Below are 5,157 nucleotides of genomic sequence, written 5' to 3'. Positions count from 1 at the left end.
TCCTTGGCAGTCTAAGTAGAGAGGCCAGTGGCGGAATGGGCCATGGCCCATATAGGAAAGGTCAGGTCCTGAAGTTTGGGTCTGATTCTGCATATGAACTTCCCCTTGGTTTAGACCATTTGAGAGAAAAGAGCCAGTGGCTAAGCTGAGATCTAGTTTCAAACAGGCGTGTTCTGAAGCAGGATTTTGGCTCAGGTCCGTTTCTGATGGAAACTGAATTACGGTGTCTCTAGAAGTGACCCTTCCAGTTCAAGGTTCAGACATGGCAGTTTGGGGAAGCTGGCACTGTTCTGTTCTGTTCCCCATTTGTATTTCCTACAGGGATTTTTGGATGTCTTGTTCTGTTCATCCACCGAGAGCACATGTTCTAGGCCTCTGAAATGACCTGTCATCAATTATGGAAGTCAACCAATTGAGCAATTCTACTTTTGATGGAGTTTCCTTAAGAACGTCAGAGAGTGCTTTATGCTCTTGCATAGAGCGATGCATGCAGGAAAAGGGGGCTAGCTGGGAAATTTTCAACCACAAAGTTTCTCAACAAAAGCCCCAAATGATCCCTTACATTGTTAACAAAAAGTTTTCCCCTTTTCTGACTGGTTCTGACTGGCTTTTCATGGGTCGCTTTGGCTACCCCTGAGCAGAGCCGTTTTAAGCAGCGTGCTGCTGAAAATGCTGAGGGCTCTCTGTACCCTCTGTGAGCATTCCCACTTCTGCCACCACTGCTGGAGACGAACGGGTGGCAGCAACGGTGTGACATCGGGGGAGAAAAACGAAAAGTTTAGACATGGCCTATGGGTATGCCTGCCTTACGGCTGGGATTGTGAATGGCTAGCTGTACCCACGCTAGCTGTCCTCTAGGTAGCTTATTAACTAGAGAAGCGAGGAAGCCGGGGCACAGGCTGCAGCGCTGGCTGCACAAGCAAGAGGGCTCGGATGCGGCATCCTCATGTCTGGTTTTAACGAGCTAGAGTACAGCTAGCACAGGTGCATCGCCACACGCTGCCGTTCACATGCCTGGCTGCAGTTTACACGCACCCTATGAGGCCCACTCCTGGTTCCTGCAAGGCTTTTAGCCCTGCCCGTGGCTTTCAGCCCTGTTCCTGGCAGTGCCCACACTGTCTTGCGCTGTGATGTCCCTAGCCTCTGTTTGTCAGAGGGTGGAGGTGGATGGCAGGAGAGAGATCACTAGATCATTACCTGTTAGCTTCACTCCCTCAGGGGCACCTGGGATTGGCCACTGTCGGTAGACAGGATACTGGGCTGGATGGACCTTTGATCTGACCCAGTAGGGCCGTTCTTATGTGATGATCTTGCAGAGAATGCCTGGAATAGTTAGCAGAATGGTACGATTGGCTGATGACACCAGGCAGTGCTATCAAAGGCCTTTGCTCATTATCCCGTCCTGTCTCAACAATGTCCTTCTGCCGTTCGGTAATCCCAACAAGAAGGGGCCGGCAGCACTTAGAATGAATGCGCCTCTGCTCCACGGCTCAGCACGAATCTCCAGAACAGAAAAAGGCCAGAGCATTAAATGGCTGGGCCCCCCGCTGCTGTTATTTTTCATTTCGTCTCTGGAACGGGTTAACGTGCAATCCTTCCACTGAGTCATCTCAATTTTCCTTCCCCCCGTTTCCTAATTCCACTGGGCTGGTTGGGGTGCTGCCCAATCAGGGGCAGACAACTCCAAGAGGACAAGGTTTACCCTCAGCAGACTAAACAATTTTTCTGGCCCTCCAACATCTGGGGTACCCCAAGCTCTGCAGGGATCTTGGGGTTCTTCTGGAAGGGACACAGGGTGATCCATACAGAGCCCTTGTACCTCCACAGTAGCATCAGCCCCTGCAGTTCTGCTCCTGTGTCCCAGCAGCATGTTCGCCGTGGAGTCTCCTAGTCCTAGCTTTCTCCTGGGTGCAGCTTAATTGGATGATCCTCACAGTGGCATCATAGTTCCAGGGAATCTCTCCTGAGGACAGGGGGGTGATACATGTCCCCCAGCCTGCCAAACCCTGACCCACAGGGATCCCTGAACTCATAGCAGTAGGATGCTATTGCAGAGGTGGACTGGCCTCCTTTGGCATGTGTGGGATGAGAACCTGTGCACTACTCCCTCTCTTCAGGCATGGATCAAAAGGCCATAATCTGGCCCCCTGTTACCGAGACATGCTTCCAGCTCTCACACTTGGCTTTCCTTCATCCCTCTGCTCTTGTGGCCCCCCGCATCATCCTTTTTCTTTTTTTTTTTTTTAAACTTCCTGTCTCCACATTTACGACCTCTTGGATTTCATGGCCCGCAGCCAGAATCCTTGATTCTTCCCAGCATCTGTTTAAACATCTTGTTTCCTGTGGCAGTGCCCTTCGGAACGCTAGCCCTTGGCAGCCCTTTGTTCCAAAGCTGCTGTCACACATCCTCAGATGGCTGGTGTGTGAGCCAGGCCACACTGGATTATGTAATATGATTATATATATATATTGTCAGGCATTTTATGAGGTCAGGAATAGGCCTTTAAAGAAGCTCCTATTTTCATGTCTATTTGCAGTCATTTGAGTTCACGATGGGCCTGAAAATGGAACGTGTCAAATGGGATCGTTCATAGAAATGTGTCCTACAATTGGAGCATGTGTTGACTTTTATTTATTTTTCCCTGTGAGCGTGTGTGCCCCTCTGTGCACATAGATAAGATTTCCTTCAAATATTTCAAGGCAGACTATATTTCTGTAGCGATAAAGCCGTCAAGGCCAGGTTCTCCCTTGTGATCCAACCCTACAGCTGGTTGAAAAATTGAGGGCAGGGGGAAAGCAGGAATCACCAAAGAGATCAAAATTGCAAAGTTGTTTCCATCGAACAGGGTCTGGATCCAACATTTGTGGGTTTTTTTCCTTCATTTCAAAAGTTGTTGCCAATTTTTTAATCACCGGTGTTATCAAAACCATTCTCAGACTGGGCAGTGACACTTTGCTTTCTCTGGAAACTGAGTTTGAAAAATCCCAACCAGCTCTATCTGGCCCCTTTTCCGTGGCTGGGGTGGCACAAAGGGGCTGGATTCCAGCTATAAATGGCCAGCAGCGAATTCTCCTTATGAAGAGGATCCTTCCCCTGGTCTAATTCCGATAGAGGTGGCTCCCCCACACCTGTCACATGGGAATGCAAGGGAGGGGATGTGTTCGGGATGAACCAGAGCATTGGTGCTATAATGGATGCTGGCCTGGCCCAAGAGCTTGAGCCTGCTCCATTCTAGTCAACGGGCGTTTCAAGCCCCAAATCAGGGAGCTGTAAGCCTGTAACTGACTCCTTGACAGGGATTTTTTTCCTACGATGAGCAACACAAAGGAAATCAAACCTCAAAAAACGGTGTGAGGTCTGACACGATTCCCCCTCCCCAGCTGCAAAGGAGAGATAAATGGGGCTTGTTGTGTCCTTTATTATGTTGCTGTGAGAAGGCTGAAAGGGTTATTCAGACGTGGGAGGCTTCCCCCCCGTGCTTGTGTTTTTACTTTCGCAAGGTCTGATCATGCCTGCCCTGTCTTTCCTGAAATGCTCAGCGAAGGACTAGCAGGCTAGGGGCCTTCTGACAAGTGAAATATGACCAGCTGAATGGAGAAGTGAGTTTTATTCCAGCCAGCTGCTGGTGCTTTAACTCATGTGTTGTGTTCAGAGCAGGGCACAGTGCCATGGAGCTAGCGTGAGCTTCTGGGCTCGGTCTTATGTAAGGGCCAGTACACTGAGGCTGTGCCCTAGAAGCTGCTCTGGGGAGGAGCTCTGACTTCCAGGCAGGACCTACTCCTAATGTTACCAGCCACCGCAGTCAATGGGACCCCTTCTCCTGGAGGCATTGGCTCAGGCCCGTAATGCCCCTCTCTGACTGAGCAGCGTCACGCATGCTGTAGCTGACACAAGCGAATATTTCTGGCAGTTCTCCAGTCCTGCTGAAAGCGCTCAGACACCGTGGAAGGTAATGCAGGAAATAACACTTCCGGCTTATCCGTCATTACGGTTGCGCTTCTAATCCTTTGGGATGGAATTGTACAAATCTACAGCCATCTTCCTGTAAAGCATCCAGCTATTCTTAGACTAACCCAGGAGCCCTGGCTCTGTGGAGAGCTCCCTCTGAATGGCAGATGCTGAGTGATAAAGAGGAGCACAGGTTGTATTTTCTTTGCTGGGGAATGACCTGCATTCTTGTCCATTATCTTAGCTCCTGCTTGGGGATTTACACCTCCTGAGAAGCGGAACACGGGCCAGACATTGGAGGGCATTCCTCAGAGGCACACTTCCTCCCAAGACTCCTTTGTTGCACTGAGGCAGGAGTAATTTGCAACCTCCCCCGCTGTCATAAATATAAAGGGAAGGGTTACCACCTTTCTGTATACAGTGCTATAAAATCCCTCCTGGGCGGAGGCAAAATCCTTTCACCTATAAAGGGTTAAGAAGCTAAGGTAACCTCGCTGGCACCTGACCCAAAATGACCAATGGGGGACAAAATACTTTCAAATCTGGAGCGGCTTTTGTCTGTCTGTATGATACCTTTGCTGGGAACAGATCAAGGATGCAAGCCTCCAACTCCTGTAAAGTTAGTAAGTAATCTAGCTAGAAGATGCGTTAGGTTTTCTTTGTTTTGACTTGTAAATTTGCTGTGCTGGAGGGAATGTGGATTCCTGTTTTTGTGTCTTTTTGTAATTTAAGGTTTTGCCTAGAGGGATTCTCTATGTTTGGAATCTGACTGCCTGTGAGATTATCTTCCATTCTAATCTTACAGAGTGTTTCTTTTATCTTTGTTTTGTTCTTCTAATAAAGTTCTGTTTTTTACTAATCTGATTGGGTTTCTAGGGTCCTAAGAAACCCAAGCTGGTCTGTGCTCAACTTGTTTATTCTCAAGCCTCCCCAGGAAAGGGGGTGTAAGGGCTTGGGGGATTGCTGGGGGAAGAGGAACTCCAAGCGGTCCTTTTCCCTGGTTCGTTGTTAAAATGCTTGGTGGTGGCAGCGTACTGTTCAAGGACAAGGCAAAGTTTGTGCCTTGGGAAAGTTTTTAACCTAAGCTGGTAAGAATAAGCTTAGGGGGGTCTTTCATGCGGATCCCCACATCTGTACCCTAGAGTTCAGAATGGGGAGGGAACCTTGACACCCCCCCTTTTCAGAGTGCACCTTACTTTCCCCATGTG

Source organism: Chelonia mydas, chromosome 4 (genome assembly GCF_015237465.2).
Source record: "Chelonia mydas isolate rCheMyd1 chromosome 4, rCheMyd1.pri.v2, whole genome shotgun sequence".
NCBI lineage: Eukaryota > Metazoa > Chordata > Testudines > Cheloniidae > Chelonia > Chelonia mydas.
The sequence above is the reverse complement of the archived record's forward strand: the minus strand, read 5'-3'. Positions refer to the sequence as shown.